We start from the raw sequence: 26186 nt of genomic DNA, 5'->3' as shown, positions 1-26186 counted from the left end.
CCCCTATTTCTCATCCATTCATTATATTCTTTCTTCTTTTCTGCCACAGCCTGTCTCACCTCTTCATTCCACCATGCTGTTCCTTGCACCCCCTTTCGTCTTCTCTTCACCCCACACACCACCTCACATGCTGCACATATCTCCTTTGTGAATATCTTGCACACACCTTCCATGTCCCCCATCTGCTCCAATTCATATTTACCCAATCATTCCTCCACATCTCTCTTATATTCTGCCTTTTTCTCATCCTCTTGTAACCTTTCCACTCTCCTTGCATCTACTCCTTCCTCCCATCCTTCCCTTCTTCTATTTCTTCATTTTGCTTGAACCTTGATGAAAGTTAAGGACAGTATAACATGATTGTGGGATGGAGATGAAACTTAGGATAAAGAAGAAGAATTGTGCAAAAAAATGAACAACAAGCTGCAGTCAATCTATGTGTTAGAAGAGAAACTTAGGGAAATTGAAATGGACCCCAGGATGACGAAAATGGTGGAAACTGCAGTCGACATGCATGAAGTGCTACAGCTAATGAGAGACTTGGATGTGAGGAATGGAATGGGACAAGATGGTGTAGCTGGATTGATCCTGAAGGAATGTGCAGTCCAGTTAGTGTGGCCTGTTTATGTTATCATTAAGAGCTCTCTGGAAAATGGACAGTTACCTAAAGACTGGAAAAGAGCAAATATTGTGCCAGTCTTCAAGGGAGGAGATAGGTAAGATCCACTCAATTACAGACCTGTATCACTTACTAGTGTTGTTTGTAAATTCTGTAAGAAAATTATTAGAAAAAAAAATGGATAAAGTATTTAGAAGAAAATGGTGTGATAACACCATGACAATTTGGTTTTAGGGAAGGAAGATTTTGTGTTACTAACCTATTAAGTTTATACAGCAGGTAATAGATGTCATACAAGAGAGTCAGGGATGGGCAGATTCTGTCTACTGTATATTGATCTCAAGAAAGTATCTGCAGGGTGCCCTATAACAGACTGCTGTGGAAGCTGAAGACCTTTGGAGGGGTGCATGGGAAACTATTAAAGTGGATGGGAGATTATCTGATAGGATGGCAGATGAGAGCAGTTATAAGAGACAAGGTTTCACAATGGAGAAACGTGAATAGTGGAGTACCCCAGGACCCTATGTTAACCCCAATAATGTTTCTGAAATAAATAAAATGATTTGCCAGAAGGTTTGAACAGTTACATGAGTATGTTTGCAGAGGATGCTAAAATCATGAAACCTATTAAATGTACTGATAGTTGTAAAAAACTGCAAGAGGACTTGGACAAACTCCACAGCTGATGCCAGGCTTGGAAAATGGATTTCAATGCCATGAAGTGTCATATATTAGAAACGGGAATGAGTGAAAAAGGACTGCATTGGACATATAAAATAGGCAAGGAGATAATTAGTAAAAGATGAGAAGGACTTGGGAGTGATTATTCAGGATGACTTGTCGCCAGAAAAGCATATAAACAGAATCATTGGGGGCACTTATGGATTACTGACCAACATGAGTGGCTTTTAATTATATGGACAAGGAAATGCTAAGGGAGTTGATAATGACCACGATAAGACCAAGACTAGATTATGCGGCTGTGGTTTGCTCACCTCATTTTAAGAAGAATACTGACAAACTGGAGGAGGGATCAACAGATGGCAACAAGGATGATATCATGCTTAAGGGAACTGACCTATGAGGAGAGAACGGAAAAACTGAAGTTACCAACACTGTGTGAGAGAAGGGAAAGAGGTGACAATGTTTAGAAATGTAAGAGAACTGGAGAGGGTGGATAAAGAGGACCTTTTTGTGTTGGATGACAGAAAAACATGAGATCATGATTTCAAGCTGAAGAAGTAAATGTTTTAATGATATTAAAAGGTTCAGTTTCCTAAACAGAAGCATAGGTATTTGGAATGACTTAGATGAAGAGGTGATGCGGACAAAAAACAGTAATGTGTTTAAAACTAGACTGGATAAATGTAGATATGGAGACAAGACAACACGAGCTTAGCTCAAATCCTGTACACTACATATACTGTAGGTATATACAAATAGATAAATACACACTCACATACACACACACATATATATATCCTCTACATCCCACCCCCTCTTCTTCCCCCATTTCCAATTTCTCCCCCCCGTCCCTCCCTCCAGTTCAATTCCTGTATACTACAGTACCCTTGCGTCATGCATGGGTCACGTGTTGGACCAAAAACGTGTTGGACTAACAATAGAGCTTATGGGGAAAAATGAATTATGTCAGCAACCCTAGGAAAAGTCACCCTAAATACCTACCATATACCTATACATATATTGGTACTATTGTAATTATAATAAATGGTACTGTGCTATGAATGATAACTAACCTTTTAGGATAGTGTTGGTGGGCTTGCTGGGAATGGAAGGTGGTATCCAAGGCTGTAGGTAGTCCTACTGGGTTCCCAGAGGATGGCTGCTGGCGTCACTAGCGGGTAATGGCTGTTGCTCCTCCTCAACCTCCCTCATAAATCCCTCGAAATCACACTCAGAATCACTATCTTCGTCCACAGCCATGGAAGGTCCTGCTTCTGCCTGTCCTAGCACTCTGTAATCCTCGGCAAAGGGCATGCTTCTCACACTGTTGCCAGAGCCCCGTCTCGTGACTGTGGAAAGTGATCGCTGTCACTGACTCGGTAAAGAATAAGGAGAAGCAACTTTGTTTATAAACTGGTACACACGCCGATGAGAAGGGTTTCAAAATGATTGATATTTATTCTAAAATATTAATATGTATTCAGTGTCAGGCTAAATGTTCAATGCTGTAGTACGATACATTCTCTGTTGAGTCGCCTGGGTTTTGGTCACACTGTTTTGCCCGTCGTATCCTCGGCAGGAATCCATCCAGATGAATTCCAAATGCCCGTGGTATCGTCGGCAATTTTACCACGTTACCGTTCCGATTTACCATCGTATCCTTGGCAAACCTGGTATGACGTGCCGTGTGATAGCCTTCGGCTGCCAGGATCTTGTCTTGGTTTTTTATTATGGTTCTCACGTTGGCTTCATTCATGTTGTAGGCCTTGGCAAGGTCAACTTTCCTCTCCCCTTTCTTCTTCCTCTCGATGCTTTCTAGCTTGGTGGCCTGAGGGAGGTGCCGACGCTTCTTGGGGTTCTCAGAAGGCTTCCTAGGCATCGTGAGCAGGGTAAAATGCAGTAACAAGGGCAGAAAATGGAGCAAGAAAAAAGCACCTTCCAATGCGAATTATGCGACTGAGTGACGGGAGAAATTAAAACAAAACATCACATGACAGCAGAAGCGTTTTTAATTGGGCGGCATCACGATCACGTCACGATAGCGGGCAGGGAAGGCTACTTGATCAGAAGTTTTCATTGGGTATCATCATCATGGGAATGTCCAGTATGACCGTGTTGGACCGGGGGTGATCGTGCTAGAGGTGAACTCTGCGGATTTCGCCCACTTCTCGGAGCTCTGTGCATGTTATGCTAACACACTCGTGTTGCAGTAATTAAATCGTATTAAATAATACTAATTATTTGCTCTCCGTGCTGGACGTGAATCGTGCTGGACTAACGCGTGTTGGACGCGAGGGTACTGTACATACAGGTAAATACAAATAGGTAAATACACACACACACACACACACACACACACACACACACACATATATCCTCTACATCCCACTCCCTCTTCTCCCCCCATCCCCAATTCGTTCCCCCCGTCCCTCCTCCATCCCCTGCCATGCCCTGCATTTTTTTTTTTTTTTTTTTTCCTCAAAATCCTTCGTCATATAGAAATTCTGAAAAACCTTATGAAATTCTGCAACTCAATATGCTTTGCTCTTGCTCGGTGCAAGTAAAATTTTGTGCTAGGATGTTGGGAAGTTATTTGAAGCTATTTTTACCCATGAACAACTTTATTCTCACTGCATTTCTGCACTTTTACTCATCAGTTGAATGCTTTCATTAACTTATTTTACAATATAAACACCAGTGAAGATGATGGTATACAATTTATACCAATAATAACCAATTTTCAGGGGCAAATTTAGCAGTGGAATTTTTTTCCTTTGTGTCCTGGCAGAAACAGCCATAGTGGGGAGGGAGGAGGGATGGGGGGGAAGAGAGGGGATGGAACGAGAATCAGGGAGCTGTGTACACCACCACATCCATGTTCTGATGCACTCGTTTCAAAACTACAGCCCCAAAAGGTGAATTTTGGGCGGGCTTAGGTATCATGAAACCCTTTAACATGTAAACATATGACCCTATAAGGCGGAATTCTCATAAAACGGGAGTTTCAAGATACAACATTACGGTGTTATCCGAGTGCTCGCTGTACATATATACAGTAAAAGTCTTGTAATCTGAATGGCAGGGGACCAAGGGTCTTTTGGATTATTGTTTTTTTTGGACTATTGGAGGGACCTCTGAAAACATCAGAAATATGTACATGATCATTAAATAAACATTTAAAATGATATGGGTTATTGTTTTACTTACTGGCAATGCACAGAAGTGTGGATAAATAGTTACAGACCAGTACATCCATGTCCAAAGGCAAGTCCAAACCTGATAAATCCTTAGACAAAAAAAAAAAAATTTCACCTTGACAAATTTAGAGTATTGGGATATTCGGATTATTGGTGGTCGGACTGGAGAACTTTTACGCATGTGTGTGTGTGTGTGTGTGTGTATATAAGGAGCCTCTGTGGTACAGTGGTAGAGTGTGCGTTTCGCATGCTGGTGGACGAGGGTTCGCCTCCCGCCAGAGTTGTAAAAACTTTGGGAATCGTTCACCATTTGCTACTTTGGTGGACATAAGGGGTGCTGTGGTTGAAGTAGTGTCGCATACTAGTATACTTGCACCCAATCGGCTTAAGGCGGGCCAATTACACTTGGTTCACAGACTACACACACATCCAAAGCCACTACAACACTACAATTACACTTACAAGCACTTCTCACCCTACATACAGTCTCTACCAGACAGCCTAAGCCACTGGGTAGAGATACATTGGCTTGTATCATCCCTGTTTCGGTAGGGATAGGCCGGTCCTGCAGTGGACCTCAACGGCTGATGATGATGATGATGATATATATATATATATATATATTCATACAGTATAATATACAGTACCGTCTACTGTATATACAGTAAACTCTCAATTATCCATTGTCACAATATCTGGTGCAAGGTAGGGCAGTGGATGTGGGGGTGGCTCTAATGAATGAGAGTGAGATTTGGAAGATTCCGGTGCTGCTGTTTGCAGATGAAACAGTATTGTTGAGTAAAGATGAATGGGAGTTGCAAGGTTTGGTGAATGAATTTGGGACAGTGTGCAGGAAGAGGAATCTGAAAGTTAACGTAACCAAAAGTAAAGTTATGGTGTTTGAGAGGAATGAAGTCACAGAATGTATAGTGAGGTTGGATGGTGAGGATATGGAGAATGTGAGTGCATTCAATTACTTGGGTAGTGTCATGAGTAAGGATGGAACTTTGGGGGATGAAGTGCGTGAAAGGGTACAGCAAGGAAGGAAGGCTGTTGGTTCACTGAAAGCAGTGATATGAAATAGGGAGGTGAGTATGGAAGTTAAGATGCCACTGCATGATAGTATTTGTGATCCCTACCCTGACGTATGGAAGCGAGGCATGGACCTTGCAAGAGGGGAACAAGTCAACAGTGAGAGCAGTGGAAATGAGTTACTTGAGAGGAGCATGTGCCGTGACTTGGAGGAACAGGTTGACGAATAAAGAAGTGAAAGAACGTTGTGGGGTGAATGTGAATGTGGTTGGGAAGATTAGGAGAAATACAATGAGGTGGTTTGGACATGTGGAGAGAATGAAGAACGAAAGACTGACTAAGAGGGTGAATGTAGGTGAGGTGGAGGGAGGGAGAGGGAGGGATAGACCGAGGATGAGGTGGAGGGATGGAGTTACGAGGTATATGAGGGAGGGAGGAGTTGGGGGGAGGGTAGTCAAATGGTGGGTGACAGAGCGACTTGGAGGCGTTTTGTCTGCGGCCACCCTTTGCGGGATTAGGGCATCAGGCTATAGACAGATAGACAGAGACAATATCTGGCCCAGCGCAATATCCAGCGCAGCTCTTTGCTCTATTAAAGCAATATCTTGCAATTTTTTTGCAACATCCGGCACTGAAATGGGATGTAACTGGCGGTCCAATGCAATATCCAGCATTGAGGGGTCTCAACTGGCTTGTTAAGTGGTAGCCAAAAGGTCCCAGGGGAAATCCCAAAACTTGGGAACCAATGAAAAAGCCCGATATGCACCAGCCAATCAGAATCTGCGGTGGGTGTAGCTTGTCTGGCCTGCCAAGAATACCCCCGCACACTTTCCTTCCAAGGTGTGTCTGTACACTCCTGCTCTTCTGACAATGCGGTCACAAAACCCTGGTGCTTTGACTATTTCTATGGCATCCTCTGTTCAAGCTACTATACTGTATTGTACTACAAAGCTAATGGCCTGGCAGTGCTCATGTCCTAGTGCTCTACTGTGATTGTTAAACTACCTCCGTACTGTACTGTTTATGAGTGCAAACCCCCCAGTGCTTTTTCTCTCTACCAATGCCAACACTTGGTGAGTACATACAATACTATACTATGTACAGTACTGTACTACTATAATATATCATTACCAAGTTGTTTTTATATGCTTAATTTCATCTTTTACTCATGATATAAGTTTTTAGGAGAGACAGTCAAGATGGATACAATCACAACATCTGGCTCAAAGCAGAATGTTGCACCAGATATGCAATATTCGATGCTTTGCTTTAACCGGCGTAGGGCTTGGCTGAATTACAGAATGTTGCGCCAGATATGCAATATCCAAAGCTTTGCTTTAACCGGCGTAGGGCTGCGCTGAATTACAATGGATAAATGAAAGTTTACTGTATATTTTACACCCTCAATATAATGAACTAATTTGTACCAGACCCTTAACGTTAAAGCCTATAGTTCACTAAAGCTGAATACCATGCTGTTCAGTAATTTCCCAGGCACTGTGGCCTTTACTGAACAAAGATCGTTAAATATAGAGCATCATTTGGCCGTACAGTCACACACAGTAACATGCAGCTAAGTCTAAATGGCTCTTTCTCTCACTAAATGTTCCATTTAGGGTTCCTCTCACAATGCTGGTCACCCAGGGATTGATGCAGCATTCTGCAGGATGCAGGGGGGTGGAGAGAGAGAGAGAGAGAGAGAGAGAGAGAGAGAGAGAGAGAGAATGTATTTAGCTATTTGTATTTATCTATTTGTAATATGCAGGAATTGAGCTAAGCTCGTTTTGTCCTGTCTCCATACCTACATTTATCTAGTCTAGTTTTAAACACACAAATGTTTTTTGTTTGCACCACCTCTTTCTCTAAGTCGTTCCAAACATTCATCCTTCTGTTCGGGAAACTGAACCTTTTAAGATCAGTAAGACATCTACTTTCCCTCAACTTGAAGTCATGACCTCTTGTTCTTCCATCATCCAGCACAAAAGATCCTCTCTATCCACCCTTTCCAATTCTCTCACATTTCTAAATATCGTGATCAAGTCACCTCTTTCCCTTCTCTCACGCAGTGTTGGTAACTTCAGTTTTTCCAAACTCTCTTCGTAGATGAGTTCCCTTAAGCATGGTATCGTCCTAACTGCCATTCGTTGAACCCTCTCTAGTTTATCAATATGCTTCTTCAAATGAGGTGACCATACCACAGCTGCATACTCCAGTCTTGGTCTTATCATGGTCACTGTCAACTCCCTCAGCATTTCCTCATCCATATAATTAAAAGCCACTCTCATGTTGCCCAGTAATCCATAAGTACCTCCAATGATTTTGTTTATATGCTTTTCTGGTGACAAGTCATCCTGAATAATCACTCCCAAATTATTCTCATCTTTTCTTTTACTGATTATCTCATTGCCCATTTTATATGTCAAGTGCGGTCTTTTTTCACTCATTCCTATTTCTAATACATGACACTGCTTGGCATTAAAATCCATTTTCCAAGTCTGGCTTCAGCTGTGGAGTCCTCTTGCAGTTTTTTTACAACTATCAATACCTTTAATATGTTTCATGATTTTAGCATCATCTGCAAACATACTCATGTAACTATTTAAGCCCTCTGGCAAATCATTTACATATATCAGAAACATTATTGGGGCTAACACACGGCCCTGGGGTACTCCACTAGGTCACGTTTCTCCATTGTGACACCTTGTCTCTTATGACTGTTCTCATCTGCCTTCCTATCAAATAATCTCCCATCCACTTTAACAGTTACCCATGCACCCCTCCAAAGGTCTTCAACTTCCACAGCAGTCTCCTGTTGGGCACCCTGTCAAATGCTTTCTTGAGATCAAGTTGGACACAATCTGCCCATCCCTCTCTCTCTTGTATGACATCTATTACCCTACTGTAGAAACTTAATAGGTTAGTAACACATGATCTTCCTTCCCTAAATCCAAAGTGTCTTGGTGTTATCACTTCATTTTCTTCTAAGTACTTTATCCAGCTTTTTCTAATAATTTCTCACAGATTTTACAAACAATACTAGTAAGTGATACAGGTCTGTAGTTATGTGGATCTTACCTATCTCCTCCCTTGATACTGGCACAATACTTGCTCTTTTCCAGTCTTTAGGTAACTGTCCATTTTCCAGTGAGGTCTTGATGATGATATAAACAGGCCACATTAGCTGGACTGCACATTCCTTCAGGATCTAATCCAGTCACACCATCTGATCCTATTGCTTTTCTCATAACCAAATCCCTCACCAGCTACATCACCTCATTCACATCAACTGCAATTTCTGTCATTCCCATCATCCTGGGTTCCATTTCTGGTTCCCTAAATTCCTCTTCCAACACATAAACTGACTGCAGCTTATTATTCATTATTTCACACAATTCTTCTTCGCTTTCTTAAGTTTCATCTCCATCCCTCAATCATATTATACAGTCCTTAGCTTTCATTTTACCATTTACAAACCTATAAAATAGTTTTGGCTCATTTTTACATTTAGTTACAATATCTATTTCATATTTCCTTTATTATTCATTATTTCACACAATTCTTTTTCACTTTCTTAAGTTTCATCTCCATCCCTCAATCGTATTATACTGTCCTTAACTTTCATTTTACCATTTACAAACCTATAAAATAGTTTTGGCTCTTTTTTTACATTTCCTTTCTTCTTCTCTCCACACCCTTACATATTCATTTCTTACCTGCTTGTACTCCTCCCAAGCTCTTTCACTATACCTTTTTCCTCACTTTATTCAACGCTCTTTTTCTTGCCTCATGTGCCATTCTACATCTGTTGTTAAATCATTCTTTCTTCCTTTCCAAAGCTGTGGAAAATTTTGGGACATATTTACTAACTCATGTTTTATACAATTCTATCAAAAACTCATATTTCTCATCAACATTTGTGGTGTGTGTGTGTGTGTGTGTGTGTGTGTGTGTGTGTGTGTGTGTGTGTGTGCGTGTGTACCTAATTGTATTATACAAGATTTGAACTAAGCTCGTGTTGTCCCGTCTCTTTTCTACAAATATTTATTGCCCAATCTAGATTTAAACACATGGATGCTCTCTGCTCGCACCACCTCTCCCTCAAAACTATTCCAATTCTCTACAGTTCTGTTTGGAAAACTAAATTTCTGTACATCACTGAGGCATCGATTCTTCATCAGCTTGAATTCATGTCCTCTTGTTCTACCAACCTCTTTCATGAAGAGGTCCTCTCTGTCCACACGCTCTAATCCTCTTACTCCTCTGAACACTGCAATCAAATCTAACTTCTCTCTTCTCTTTCTCAGGACTGGCAATTTCAACTTTTCTAATCTCTCTTCATTAGACAACTCCCTCAAGCTTGGTGTCAATTTTGTGGCAATCCTTTGTATTATTTCTAGTTTATTGGTATGCTTTTCCAAGTGTGGTGACCATATCATGGCTGCATATTCCAGTCTCAGTCTGATCATGGTCACTATTAACTCTCTCAGCATCTCCTCATCCATATAATTAAATGCCACTCTCATGCTGTTCATTAGACCATGAGTTCCTCCAATAATTCTGTTTCTTTGGCAATAGGTTATCCTGTATAGTTAAACCATGGTCCTTTTCTTCTTTTGCCATCCTTATTATTTCATCTCCCATCTTGTACTCATACCTTTGTCTCTTAACAATGACTCTCATTTCCAATACATGACATTTATTGGTACTGAATTCCATTTTCCACATTTGGCTCCACTTGCAGAGTTTATCCAGATCTTTCTGCAGTTCCTCAAAAGTATTTACTCCTTTAATATGTTTCATAATTTCTGCAACATCAGCAAATAAACTCATCAGTACTCAACTCTTCAGGCATGTCTTTTATATATATCAAGAACATAATTGGGGCAAACACCAAACTCTCGGGCACTCCACTTGTTACCTTTTTCCACTGGCACAACTTGTCTCTTATCACAGTTCTCATTTCTTTTCTAACAAATAATTTTCCATCCATTTCAACACTTCCCATGTACACCTCCAGAGGTTTTCAATTTCCATATTATTCTTCTGTGTGGCACTCTATCAAAAGCCTTCTTTAAATCCAGGTAAATACAGTCTATCCATCCTTCTCTTTCTTGAACAATGTCTATTTCTCTACTACAGAAGTTCAAAAAGTTCGTAACACAAGATGACCCTTCTCTAAATCCACGTTGCTTGGACGTTATTACCATATGCCATCTAGGGAATTTTATCCATCTTTTTCTAATGACATTTTCACACAGTTTGCAGACTATACTAATGAGGGAGACCAGTCTATAGTTAAGCAGGTCCTCCCTGTCACCACTTTTATAAATCTGAACTATATTTGCTCTTTTCCATTCAGTAGGTAGCTCCCCACTTTCTAAGGAAGACCTTATAATATCATAGATAGGCCTTACTAACTGGTCTGCACATTCTTTCAAGATCAAACCAGCAACTTCATCCCATCCCATTACCTTTCTCACATCTGCATCCTTCATCAACTGAAGTATGTAATTTCACTCAGCTACTACTGTTTCCAATATCAGGGGTTGCATCTCTGTTTCAGGGTCTAGGAATTCCTCTTCTGTTACAAATACTGACTCCAATTTATCATTTATCATGTTACACATTTCCTCTTCTTTTTCATATATTACAGTAAAATCTCAAATTTTGATGGACATATGTACCCAAAAACCACATCTAAATTCAAAACATCAAAATTTAAACTTCTTATGCGAAAAATCAATTTGGGTCCAGGGCCTCCCAACTTCACTATGTAAAATCATGATTTTTTGCCCACACTCATTGTAACCTTTATGAACTATAAATGTGGTTAAGTAACTGTAGTTCTGCACTGTATTGCCATACTGTACTGTAGTGTAGAATACAGCAAAATTTGTTACAGTTTGTCAGTATCCTGTCACAGTTTTTATTACAGTAGTTACAACACACTGTACAGTACAGTACTAACCTTAGGTTATGGAATATTATCACTTGGCTGGCTGGTGTTTGTGGTGTGTGCCAGGGGTGGACTACTCAGTTGTAGTAGCCTTCTCTGTGGAGGTATCCAACTCAAACCCCACAAAATCAAAATCATCCTCAAGTATCTGGACATCTGCAGTGTCGACATCTTCCTCCTCACCCTCTTGGATGGTTATTAAGCTAATACATTTTTTGTTTTGACTATGTGGAGATAAAATATAATAATGGTATTTAAGCACTAAATGGCAGAAATGTGCTTAATTTTTATCAAATAAATGGTTGTATGTTAATCTTAGCGAGAATACTATAATTTTGGCCACAATGTATGATAACCTCGGATCCGAGAATTTCCATCCCTGCCTGAGAGCATCGAAATGCACGACTTTCCATCGAAACGTGGGGTAGGCAGACCACTCGAAAATGCATCGAAATTTGATTAATTGAATTCTAAACTGTCGAAATTTGAGATTTTACTGTACATCATCATCTCTCAGTCTCCCTGTGCTGTTCTTTGTTCCCATTTTACTATTAACAAACCTGTAGAGCTGCGTCGGTTCTTTCTTGCTTTTATTAATGATATCCTTTTCGTATTTTTGTTCCTCCTCTCATCTTACTTTTACATATTCATTTTTCTACTTCTTTGTACTCTTTCCAAGCTTTTTCAGTATATCTTTTTCTTACTTTATCCAACACTCTATTCCTAATTTCAAATGTCTCCTACATTTTTTATTAAACCAATTTTTCTGTCTTCCCTTTTTTCCAGCAACTTTAGGAACATTTTGTGTGTGTGTGTGTGTGTGTGTGTGTGTGTGTGTGTGTGTGTGTGTGTGTGTGTGTGTGTGTGTGTGTGTGTGTGTGTGTGTGTGTGTGTGTGTGTCCTCTTGTTGCTCTCTTATCCCATACAAACAGATCTTCTTTGTCAATTTTATCTACTCCCACCATGGTCCTGAACACTGCAATCACGTCTCCCCTCTTTCTCCTTTCCTCTAAGGAAGGCAAATCCAGCTTTTCCAGCCCCTCTCTGTATGACACATCGGCCAGACTGAGGACCATCTTGGTTGCTGTTCTTTGTATTCTCTCAATCTTGTTTATATCTTTCTTTTTGTGTGGGGACCACACTACCGCTGCATATTCTAACCTGGGGCGGATCATGGCCACTATCAATTTTTTCATCATCTCCTCATCCATATAATGAAATGCTACTCTTATGTTAGTCAGGAGTTTATACGTCTCTCTAACTGTCTTGTTAATGGGTTTTTCAGGTGACAAACTGTCCTGGACCGGCACACCCAAATCTTTCTCTTCTCTTGCTTTTGTGATTGGGTCCTTACCCATCAAATAATTCAATGATGGCCTCTTGGTACTTTTACCCATTTCCAATATTTTACATTTCTTTGCATTGAATTTAATCTCCCACATCCGGCTCAATATTCGTGTATCCTATCCAGATCCTCCTGCAGCATTTTGCAATCCTCCTCAACCTCTACATTCCTCATGATCTTTGCATCATCAGCAAACAGACTTGCATAACTGTTCATTCCAGCTGCCATATCATTTACGTAAATCAGGAACATTACTGGCGCCAACACCGAGCCCTGTGGGACTCCACTTGTTACTTCCCTCCATCCAGACATCAGTTATCCTTTATTACTGTCCTCATTTGTCTGTCTCTCAAAAAGTCTCTCATCCATTCTAGGAGGTTCCCCTTCAGTCCTCCTATATGCTCTAGTTTCCACATTAGTCTCTTATGGGGTACCTTGTCAAAGGCCTTCTCCAAATCTAAATACACACAATCCACCCAACCTTCTCTTTCCTGAAGCACGTCAATCGCTCTTGAGTAAAAACTCAACAAGTTGGAAACACATGACCTTCCACTTCTGAATCCAAACTCACTTTCAGCCAAAATATTCATCTCTTCCAGATATTTTATCCACCTCCCTTTCAGAATTCTCTCACACAATTTTGCAACCATGCTGGTTAGGGACACTGGTCTATAATTCAGGGGTTCTTCCTTGTTTCCTCCCTTATAAATTGGTACCACATTTGCCATCTTCCATTCTTGAGGCACTTTCCCCTCTTCCAGAGAACACACAATTAAACTGTGAATCTTATCTGCCAGCTGTTTTCTGCATTCCTTCAGTACCCAATTAGAGATTTCATCTGGTCCTGGGGCTTTCCTTACATCTTGAGTTTCTAGTAGTTTATACACTTCCTGTACTTCCACTTTTATATCTTTTATCACTACATTTCTAGTCACTACCTTCCCTTCCACAAACTCCTTTTCATTAGTGAAAACTGACTGGAAACGTTTGTTCATTATTTCTGCTTGCATTGCCGAATCCTTATAGCCTCTCCTTCTACTTTCAGTCTGGTGATTCCTTCCTTTTGTTTCAGTTTGCCATTAACAAATCTATAAAACAGTTTGGGTTCATCCTTACATTTGTCTATTATACCTTTTTCAAAATTCCTTTCTTCTCTGTGTATTCTTGTGTATTCATTTCTAGTTCTTTTATATTATTCCTTTGTTCTGTTGTTACCTCTCTTTCTCCAATTGTTCCACGCCATGTCTCTCTCTTTTTTTGCTATCATACACCTTCTATTAAACCACTCATTTTCCTGTTTTCTTTCCCCTTTACTCTTCACACAAATTTTTCCACTCCCAAATTATACAGGTCTAGAAAAATACCCCACTTCCTCTGTATCTCTCTTGTTTCTCTGAATTTTCTCCAATCTGCATTTTCAAAAAACTTTCTCAATCCTGTAAAGATTGCTTTCCCAAAGTTGTACCTTCACTGCCTATAAAGGTCGTCTCTTGGCTCCACATTCCCTGCTATCATCTGGAACTCAATGACCACATGATCACTTTTTCCAATAGGACACAGATATTTCAAGGATTCTATTACATCAGGTTCTTTGGTAAACAGTAAGTCTAGTCTTGCTGGTGTGTCCTCACCTCGAAACCATGTCTCTTCTTTGACCCATTGCGTCATCACATTGTTCATTGCTATATTTAATAATATAGTGCCCCACGAATCCTCACTGCCTCCTGAGTCCCATTCCTCCCAGTTCACCTCTTTACAATTGAAGTCACCCATTAAAATTATATTGTTGCTTTTCTCAATCAGTTTCTGTAAATAACATGCCATGTCTGACAGCATTTCCTGGTATTCATCATCACTCCATGCTCTTGTCTTAGGGGGAACATACACTACTGCCATATCTTGCTTGTTATTCTCTCCAGTTTCTAATTTCATATTTATCACTTCAGCCCTGCCTTCTCTCATTTCCACGGTATCTACATTTATGTTGTTCTTCACTGCTATCATCACTCCTCCTTCTGTTTTGTCTTTTCTGTCTCTTCTCCACAGTTTGTATTTACCATCTCCCATATGAACATCAATATCTTCTCTTAACTTGGTCTCTACAAAGCACATAACATAAGGTTCAGGTATCCTCAAAAGATCGTTGATTTCTAACCTTGCCGATATTAAACCATCAACATTAGTATATGCCACCTTCCAATGATTTTTGATGTTTTCTATACCCTCTTTTCTCCTTTTCTCCGCTGGTACCACTTCCTTAATTTCTGATCGATGACTCTCCAATAAAACACTGTCTTCTCTTCCTCCGTTTTCTGTTCGTTTTTTACCTTTGCTTCCTTTACTATGTCCTTTATTTTAGCTCTTTCTTCCTCATTTGCATCTCTCCTTGTCCATACATTTTTAAACCCTTCCTTGTCCGATAGTTTCCATGTTCTACTGATAATTTCGTTAACTGTTGCTTGGAACTTAAACTTTACCTTCAATGACCTTGCCCCTCCTTCCTCGTACTTTCCCAACCTAAACACCTCTTCAATCTCTTCTTGAGCTTCATTGTTTTCCTCCATGACTATTGATATTATTCCTTTAACCTTACACAGTTCTTCTCTTTCTCTGTCTGATCTTATTGTCATACGTTTTTCTTTAACTCCTGAAATTATTATACATTTTTTCTTATCTGCTACATCTCTAACTAAAGATTCTCTACTTCTCAACATCACTAACCACTTCCCTCTCCACTTTTTCCTTGCTTTGTTGGTCTATAATCTCTCTCAAATTTACATTTCCCTCTTCCTGAATTTTCTTCCACCCTTTATGTTGCTCCTTGATTTCTTTCATGTGCTCTTCCTGTATTCTTGATTTGGATTCATACTCATCTAGTTTGCTTTTCATCATGTCCCTTTCCTCTTCCAACCTCTTATTCTCCCTCTTAAGCTGTTTTATTTCATTCGAGGCTGATTCACTGTTCACTTTTAATTCATTAACTTCCCTTTCTTGTTCGTCACTACATGTACAGATTTTTTCCAGTGTACTCCTTAAACTTCTGATCTCGTTTTCCTGCTCTATGGTCCGTTCCTGTAACTCTTTAATTACTGCCCATACCTTTTTTATCTCTTGGTCATTCCTCTCTGCTGTTTTCTCTACACCTGCTATTCTTGTCTGGTTCAACTTAATACTTCCATTTCCCACATCCTCTTCACAAATGCCCTCAAATTCTTTCTCACTGATCGTAAAGAACGCACCGTCCGTTTCCTCCATGATTCAACAATATGGAGACTTTCTGTTTTCATTTTATCTTGTCCCTTTTATGACCGAAACCGCATTTTTTTTTTTTTTATTACTGTCTGATGGGACCACCACTCATGCACTCATTAACACAGTCACAATTAGGCTCAGCTTCCTTTCATCGGTGATTCAGCGATTATTTCCCCACGATCCTGGAAGAGGTCCGTCTCTGTCGGCGACCCGTGTGTGTGTGTGTGTGTGTGTGTGTGTGTGTGTGTGTGTGTGTGTGTGTGTGTGTGTGTGTGTGTGTGTGTATTTACCTATTTGTAGTACAGAGGAATTGAGCAATGCTCGTGTTGTCCTGTCTCCATATCCACATTTATCAAGTCTACCTTTACACACATGAATGTTTTTCTCATGCACCACCTTTTTGTCTAAGTCGTTCCAAATATTTAAGTATTTACCTAATATACCTAATTGTGATATACACGGAATGTACTATGCTCGTGGGTTTCCGTCGCTGTTTCTCAATAAGTCAAATTTAGCTTTAAACTCGTTTAAGTTTTTAGACTGGACGATCTCTTTGTCTAGGCTATTCCATAAGTCTATACTTCTGTAAGGAAAGCTATATTTCTTGATATCCTTCAAGCAGCTTGACTTTTTCAATTTCATTCCGTGTCCTCTTGTTGCTCTCTTATCCCATACAAACAGATCTTCTTTGTCAATTTTATCTACTCCCACCATGGTCCTGAACACTGCAATCACGTCTCCCCTCTTTCTCCTTTCCTCTAAGGAAGGCAAATCCAGCTTTTCCAGCCCCACTCTGTATGACACATCGGCCAGACTGGGGACCATCTTGGTTGCTGTTCTTTGTATTCTCTCAATCTTGTTTATATCTTTCTTTTTGTGTGGGGACCACACTACCGCTGCATATTCTAACCTGGGGCGGATCATGGCCACTATCAATTTTTTCATCATCTCCTCATCCATATAATGAAATGCTACTCTTATGTTAGTCAAGAGTTTATAAGTCTCTCCAACTATCTTGTTAATGTGCTTTTCTGGTGACAAACTATCTTGGACCAGCACTCCCAAATCTTTCTCTTCTCTCTTTTTTGTGATTAATTCATTACCCAACAAATAATTCAGTGATGGCCTCCTGGTACTTTTACTCATTTCCAATATTTTACATTTCTTTACATTAAATTTCATTTCCCACGTCCGGCTCCAATCATGCATCCTATCCAAATCCTCCTGTAGTATTTTACAATCCTCCTCAACCTCTACCTTCCTCAAGATCTTTACATCATCAGCAAACAGACTTGCATAACTATTCATTCCATTTACCATATCATTTAAGTGTGTGTGTGTGTGTGTGTGTGTGTGTGTGTGTGTGTGTGTTTACCTTGTTGTGATATATAGGAAATGAGCTAAACTCGTGGGCTCCTGTCTCTTTCTCAGTAAGTCAGTTTAGCTTTGAACTCATTTAAGTTTTTAGACTGGACAATCTCTTTGTCCAGGCTATTCCACAGGTCTATGCATCTATATGGAAAACTATATTTCTTGATACTCATCATGCAAATTAGCTTTTTCAGTTTCATTCTGTGTCCTCTTGTTACTCTCCCATCCCATTCAAACAGATCTCCTATCAATCTCTTCTACTCTCACCATGGCCATGAACACTACAGTCATGTCACCACTCTCCCTACTTTTTTCTAAGCCAGACCTAGCTTTTCCAGCCTTTCCCTGTATGACAGATCTGCCAGGCTAGGGGTCATCTTGGCTGCTATTCTTTGTATTCTCTCCATCTTCTTTACATCTCCCTTTTTGTGGGGACCACACTAATGCCGCATATTCCAACCTAAGACGGATCATGGCCACTATCAATTTTTTCATCATATCCTCATCCATGTAATGAAATGCTACTCTTATGTTAGTCAGGAGATTATACGTCTCTCCATCTTTCTCCTTTGTGTTTTTGCATCATCAGGAAGCACATTTAGATAGTTTCCATTTTCAATGTTGCTGTCAATGTCACTTACTTAAAATAAAAACATAATTTGTGCCAGCACTAAGCTCTGTGGAATTCCACCAGTCACTTCTCTCCATGATGAGTGATTTCCCCTTTGTGCAGTACAAGTCTTCTCATTTGACATCTACAGGACCAAGCAGGTGCCGAAACAGCAAAAACTGCCGGAAGATCGGGAAAACCTGCCAAAAAGTTTCTAGCAGTCATGGTCAGTCACCTCTATGCAATCACAGTGTCTAGCAAGTATTACTGGTCAACTCTAAGCACTAAATCGGCCTTCTGTTTACTAAGGTTGAATATATTGGAAGAGCTCACACCGAAATCTTCCATTATCTTCTTCCTAGGAACACCTGCTTCAAATTTTTTCAATAATTCAAACTTCTTGGTGACAGTCAGCACCTTATGGGTGCATTTTTTCACAACGCCAGTAAAGTTTCCAATAGATGAGGCCATATTGCAACAAGAAAACAAGAGGATGGTCGTAAAATAGCATGACAAAGTTTCCAAACTCTTGAAAGGTCCCAATCACAAAGCCAGACACTTACGTGTCATAATGGTCAATGGCACATGCAATGTTTGCAAGCAGAAATCTTCAAAATTGCTAAGCTCAACTATAAACTGCACTAAGGTGTAGGGGAACTGTTTAAACTTTCGCACTAAACTGAACTTCAGGACACATTATATAAGAAAATCTAATATTTATTGGCATTAAACTCTTATGAAAAGCGCTAGATCTAGTGCCAACAGCGCCATATTGAACAATCAGCTCAGCATATGTGCCAGAAGATCAGAGAAATTTCGTAATGGGACTATTCATGAAAACTGCCAAAAGACCAGAAATACCATAAGACCAGATGCCGAAAGAGAGGGCTTTTACTGTACTGTTCTCATTTCCCTCTTTCTGAGAAAATCTTGCATCCAACAGTACAGACCACCTTCGCTTCCTCCTTGATGGTACAATTTCCATAAAAGTCTTTGGTGCGGTACTCTGTCAAATGCTTTCTTGAAATCCTAATAGATATTGTCTACCCATCATTCTCTTTTCTGTCATGTTTCTGTAACTCTATCATAGTAGTTTAATGGACTGGTAACACATGATTTTTCCTGTCTTTCTGTTATCATAATGTATTTTTCCAGATGGTTTGGCCAAATTTTTCTTATCACTTTTCCTAATAGCTTACAACACTGGTCAGAGATACTGGTCAGTATTCTGTCTATTTCCTTTCTTGAATAGGGGAACAATGTTTGCCTTCCTCCATATATCAGGTAGTTTACTCAGGGTTATGGATTTCTTGAATATTAAATATAATGGTCTGCTTAACTCTTTTGCACACTCATGTAATACCCAACATGAAATTTCATAAGTACCATTTGCTTTTCCTTGTCTAATTTGCCACACTCTTCCTGTAACTCTTGCTCCGACAATTTGTATATTTGTTAATATGTGTGGGCATGCATGTTCTTTACCATCTCTCTCAAATCTACTTTCTTCGGCAAAAACTGATTGGAATTTTTTGTTTAGAACCTCACAAATATCTTTTTCATGAATAGAGACTATCCTCTCAAATGAAGGACTGTGCTTTATCTTTAACTTTGGTTTTACTTCGGATGTAACTATAAAACAGCTTCGGTTGATCACTTCTTTTTATATAGTGTCTTCCTCAAACTATTTTTGAGCTCCTCTCCTTATCCTTCTATAATCATTTCTTGCCATTTATAGTTAACAGGCGGTGAGTGGGGGCGCTCACAATCCACTCACTCGATAAGTACTGCTTTGAGTGTCTGCCCTTTCCTCTCGTCTTTCCTTCCTTGTCTCTCTTTCCTTCATTCATTCTTTCCTCTTCTTTCTGCCTATGGGTGACTTTACACTCCCTCTTCTGTCTTCCTTTCCTTCATTCTTTTCTTTTCCTTCTGTCTATGGGTGACTACACTGAGTGACAAATCAAATGGTTTCCTGTCCACCAGGAATCCATTTACTACACTGGGTGGTAACCATATAACCAAATTATGGTGCATGGTGGTTTAGTTGCTTTTTGAGGTGCTCCAATCAGATTGAGGCTGTGTAGGTTTATATTCAAGGGGGGGTTGGGGTTTATTGCTCAATTAATGCCACTCAGGGATAAGTGAGGCTGGTCACTCATCTTAAATGTCAGGAGCAACTTGCCTAGCCCCAGGCTCCTGAGCTCCTCAGGAGGCAACACAGGACTGGATAGTAGATGTGTGGATACAGTTGTATTATGTCCCTTCAATATTGTGTCTTCTGTATCTATTCCACAGCAAATCTCTTTTCTCTTTTGCTTTTTTGCATTCTGTATTAAACCATTTCTTTATTTCTGCTTCTTTGTGCTGAGGGATATAGTTTGGGAATCCTGTTTCATAAAATTCACAGAATTTTCTAAATATAACATTTATAAGTTATTTCTATAAAGTACTTCAAGTGAGGGTGCTCACCATCCACTTACTCGATGTAGTGCTGCTCTCAGGCGACTGCTCTTTCCTCTCTTCCTTCCTTCAACCTCTGTCTTTCTTTCCCTCATTCTCTCCTCAACCTTCTGTCTACGGGTGACTCTACACTGAGTGACAAGCCAAATGGTTTCCTGTACATGAAGAAACCATTTACTATGCTGGGTGGTAACCATATAATCAAATTATGGTGCCTGGTGGTTTAGTGGATAATTTAAGGCTCGCCAATCGGATTGAGCCTTTTCAGGTTTTTATCCAAGGGGTGGTTGGGGTTTATTGCCCATGTAATGCCATTCAGGGATATGTAAGGCTGGTAACTCTCATCTTATACGTCAGGATCAAAATGCCTAGCCCCAGGCTCCTACGCTCCTCATGGGGCAACACAGGATTGGATAATAATAATAATAATAATGATGACGATGATGGCGATGATGATGATGATGATATGATGATGATATGATGATGATGATGACTTCTTTAGAAAATGATATGTGCCTTTTGTAGTTTAGGCACTTTTTGTAACTTTCATTACCACTAACTATATCATATGCAATCTTGAAGTTGCAATTTAATACAGCATGGTCACTTTTGCTATTATGCTGTCAATATCATTATCTTACCTAGTAAATATAAGATCTAATAATGATGGATCAATTAGGCCTCTTTTACTGGTGATTTCCTATACATGCTGTGTTAGGAAAAACTCCTGTACAAGATCCAGGAGCTCTTGATCCCAACAGCTTTCATAGCTTCTTACATCTAGAGTATTCCGACTTATATATGTGCTGAAATCTCCAGTCAATATAATTCTTTCACATTTCTCTTCCATTCTATGTACAGTTGTAGGGCTCTTAAACTCTGTATTGTACTTTCTGCTGAGTCTTCGTAACCTCCTCTTTCCCAAATGTTTGTTTTGGGTGACGTGTATAAATTTGTCACCATTATTTTCCCTTCAGAAGTGTTGATCCCTACTGCAACGAATTCTACCTGTGGGGTTTTATCTAGTTCTGTCTCTTTAACTTGGAGATTTTCCTTCGTTAATATCACACTGGCCAACAGCCATACCACGTTGAGTACACCGCTTCCCGTCCGATCAGCGAAGTTAAGCAATGTTGGGTCTGGTTAGTACTTGGATGGGTGACCGCCTGGGAACACCAGATGCTGTTGGCATAACGTTCTCCCTACGTGTCAAGTGGGGTTGGTGGAGGATTAGTGCCCCTCCCTGTAAAACAATTAACTCTTAAGCCCTTGGCCACCCCGTTTGGGATACATGGCGTCTGGCAATGAATGAATGAATGAATATCACACCTCCTCTTACTTTTTTCTAATTTCTCTCTCTTCTCTATATATTATATTCCTCAAAATTTAGGGTGTCACTGGATATCCTTGGGATTAATTTTGTTTCAGTGAGGCAAATAATATGAGGTTCCTTTTCTTTGATATACAGGATATTCCTTTATCTCTAATAATTTTGATACCATTCCATCTACATTTGAGTACATCGTCTTAATAATTTTGTTTACATATTTGAAATAGTTTGGGTCTACTACCTTTCTTTTTTAAGTCCCTGTTGTTTATGTACCACTTTCTTACTTGCAACCCTACTACTTTGTAAACAATAAAATTTATTCCTCTCTTCCTCTGATCTTTCCTTATATTTTGTTTTTACTGCTTCCCTCTTTTACTTTAGCGATCCCCATTCCTCCTGAGTTAGGCATCTTTTCATCCATCTATCTATCTATAGCCCGACGCCCTAATCCCGCAAAGGGTGGCCGCAGACAAAACGCCTCCAAGTCACTCTGTCACCCACCATTTGACTCCCCTCCCCCCAACTCACCCCCCCCTCCCTCATCCATACTTTATTAAATTCCTCTGATTCCTTGAGTTTGTTAGCATTTTTTAATACTTCTTCAACAGTGTTCACACTCTGGAAGGCTAATTTTGGAGACCTTGACTCATTTCTCTCATATTTCCCTAACCTTTTGTGTTCCTCTATATCTTTATCACAAATATCCTCTGATAATTCTTTCAATATGTTCATTATATCTGCCATCTCCTTTTGATCTCTATAGATTCTGTTTCTTATTTCTTCTTCATCCATACCAGTGATTACTACAGATTTATTTATATCAGCCATCTTTTTAATCAACTTTGGGCTGCTTTTTATCATTTCTTTCACTTCCGTTCTCATGCCTTTTCTTTGAACTTGGTTTCTATCTCTTTCTTCACTTTAACCATTTCAGCATATGTAGTATCATTTCTAAATTTTTCCAAGAATCTGTCAAGGTTGAGTACTATTCTCCTCATTTCACTTGCTCTCTTTCTTAGTGACACTATCCTAACTAACAGCTCATTTATTGCTGTGTCTTTTCAGTTAATTACCTTTACTAAGTCTTCATTTTTTTTTTTTTTTTCCTTCACTAAGTCTTCACTGTTTTCCTTCTGCAGGCATAGTTCCTTTTTTATTGCCTCTATTTCCATTTGAAAAGCTTTCTCAAGTTTATTTACTTTCTCCAAAAATATTATGTATTTCCATTTCAACTGGTTTTCTGTATTCATCATTCTGTTTTCTACTTTTATTCCACCTCTTAGCACCTTCTGCAGCCACTTTTCCAAAGTAATCTATCTTATAGAAAAATAACTTTTACTTACAAATTGGAATCTCCCTGCTACCCACCTTGTGATATGACAACACCCCTGCTGATGTTTGAGTTGTGTCAGTGAAATCCTTGGAGCACTGACTTTGATGCATTCTTTCATTTGGACAACATGTTTTTGCTTTTACATTCTCTACTTTATAAGACATTACTTTATTTTGCATAGTATTGAGCTTGATGAATATAATGATACTAATAGGTGTGGCCAGAAGCGGCCAACAGCGGGGTGAAGCAATGTGCATCTGACTTCTCTTGCTGCTGTGTGTGTGTGTGTGTGTGTGTGTGTGTGTATTTACCTAGTTGTATTTACCTAGCTGTGACGTACATGAAATGTGCTACGCTTGTGGGGTCCCGTCCCTGTCTCTCGTAAGTCAAATTTTGCTTTGAACTCATTTAAGCTTTTAGGCTGGAGGATCTCTTTGTCCAGGCTATTCCACAGGTATGTGCATCTATATGGAAAACTATATTTCTTGATATCCTTCAAGCAGCTTGGCTTCCTCAGTTTCATCCTATCCCATACAAACATCTCTTTTCTGTCAATTTTATCTACTCCCATCATGGTCCTGAACACTGCAATCATGTCACTCCTCTCTCTCCTTTCCTCCAAGGAAGGCAGATCCAGCTTTTCCAGCCTCTCTCTGTATGACAGATATGCCAGGCTCGAGCCCATCCTGGTTACTGTTCTTTGTATTCTCTCAATCTTGTTCATATCTTTCATTTTGTGTGGGGACCACACTACTGCCGCATATTCCAATATCAACTTTTTCATCATCTCCTCATCCATGTAATAAAATGCCACTCTCATGTTAGTCAAGAGTTTATATGTCTCTCTAACTATGTTGTTAATGTGTTTTTCAGGTGACAAACTCTCCTGGATCAGCTTTCTCTTCTCTTGCTTTTGTGATTGCTTCATTACCCATCATGTAATTCAGTGACAGCCTCTTGGTACTTTTACCCATTTCCAATATTTTACATTTTTTTGTGTTGAATTTCATTTCCCACATCTGGCTCCAATCATGAATCCTATTCAGGTTCACCTGCAGCATTTTACAGTCTTCCTCAACTTCTGTTCTCCTCAAGATCTTTGCATCACAGCAAAATTTTAAAGCATCTTTCCTATCACAACCTTCTTTCTGATCATCAGTATGGGTTCCGTCAGGGAAGCTCCACTGGTGATCTTCTCACCTACCTTTCAGACTCCTGGTCATCCTCCTTTCGAGACTTTGGCGAAAGTCTTGCCACTGAACTTGACATCTCAAAGGCTTTTGATCGAGTCTGGCATAAATCTTTAATTTCTACACTGCCCTCTTATGGTTTCTATCCTTCCATCTGTGCCTTCATCTATAGCTTCCCTTCTGGTTGTTCTACAGCCGCTGTTGTAGATGGCCATCATTCTTCTCCTAGATCTATCAACAGTGGTGTTTCTCAGGGATCTGTCATTCACCAATGACCTTCTATGATGTACAGTACCTCAAAATAGTATCCTCACTCGAGGGTAGATAGTTCCGAAAACGTAAGTTGTGGATCATGCAGGCGGTTTCGGCAAGGTTGGTAAGCATTTAGTCGACATCCAAGGTTGCTAATAATGGTTTGTAATATCACTTGCACAGTGTGTGTAAGGTTACCAAAATACGGCAAGAATGTTACATCATAACATATGAACCATTATCAGTAACAGTATTAGGCAGCCATATTTAGCATAACCTATTCTATAAATCATCCTTTAACCAAACGAAGTCTGAGTTGCCATACACGGATATATGAACTGACAGTGATTGCAATGAACGAACCAGTGTCATTCTGTAGCCTCCCAGTGTAGCAGTCCCATTACGGCACTAGTTACTGTTCAATTATCTCCACTGAAGTGTGTCCGAGTCGAAGTAGTAATCCTCCTACCTGGAATCGCCATTCACCATGGAGACTTCACATGAAACATGACAATGTATATTCTTTCTTCACATGGAGGGCTACAACAATGCTGACGTTGCCAGACAGGTTGGTGTTTCGAAACAAACCGTTGCTTTCTGGATACGGCGCTATGAGGAAACTGGCAAGACAGACAACCGACCTCGGAGTGGTTGTCCACGCTGCACATCTGCACAGCAGGATGAGGTTTGCGATTATAATACACATGCTGATGCTAAGAACTATAGACATGGTTTATATACTACTTAATCGTATCTTCTCCATCCAGTCTAGGCCATACTTGCTGCCATACGTGCGGATCCATTTCACACAGCTCCCAGTATTCGAGCTGAGTTTAGTCTACGTGGCAGTGATGAAACAATTCGCAACCGACTCCACAGCACTGGCTTACATGGCCGTAAACCAGCAGCCAAGCCCCGATTGACAGATGTGCACATGGAACAGTGAATGGAATTTGCACTAAATTATGCCGACATGTCACCTGACTTTTGGGACCGGGTCGTGTTCTGTGATGAAAAAACGTTTTCATCCGAACCTCTTCGACCTCATTTTGTTTGGAGACCCAGGAATACAAGGTATTATTGATCATTATGTCTCATCCAGTGCAAGCATATGTGTCCCACGATTTATTGTCTAGTCAATGCCCATGTTGTTGAAGGCGAAGTAACATTCTAGTCACATATGACATTCGACCCATTTTGCTTTCAGATACGAGGCAGATTACGTTGTGGCCGATGGGAGAAGCGGACGCATCACCGCTGGGGTATTTGGGTGGATGCATGTGGGCGGTGTTGGAGAGCTTGTTGATGTGGGTGTGGGTCGATTCACAGGTGTGAGATATGTGGAGATATTGGAGGAGACCCTACTTCCTTCTGTGAGGGCAATGTTATTTGATAAGGGTGAAGAATTCTATCTCCTTCATGATAACAGCCCCATTCACACCTGTCGGGCTGTTAAGGGGTGGTTCCAACAACACCCTGAAATTACAGTTCTACCGCATCCTCCTCGATCCCCGGACCTCAATCCTATTGAGCACATCTGGGCGGCCATGACTGC

At 40.1% G+C, this 26186-nt stretch overlaps 1 protein-coding gene and 1 non-coding gene across 2 annotated transcripts in view; one reads left to right on the top strand and one right to left on the bottom strand.

Annotated features, from left to right (window-relative positions):
• Positions 1-26186, bottom strand: part of LOC145414371 (muscle calcium channel subunit alpha-1-like) — a 1622725-nt gene that overhangs the window by 1166737 nt on the left and 429802 nt on the right. The gene's annotated exons all lie outside the window — the stretch shown is intronic.
• Positions 21599-21717, top strand: LOC145414476 (5S ribosomal RNA). Its single transcript, XR_013899895.1, has one exon. It is a non-coding gene; the product is annotated as a 5S ribosomal RNA (ribosomal RNA).

The sequence above is a fragment of the Coenobita brevimanus genome, chromosome 99 (assembly GCF_032717465.1).
Source record: "Coenobita brevimanus isolate Jiangsu-jjx chromosome 99, ASM3271746v2, whole genome shotgun sequence".
Classification (NCBI taxonomy): domain Eukaryota; kingdom Metazoa; phylum Arthropoda; class Malacostraca; order Decapoda; family Coenobitidae; genus Coenobita; species Coenobita brevimanus.
The sequence above is the reverse complement of the archived record's forward strand: the minus strand, read 5'-3'. Positions and strand labels throughout refer to the sequence as shown.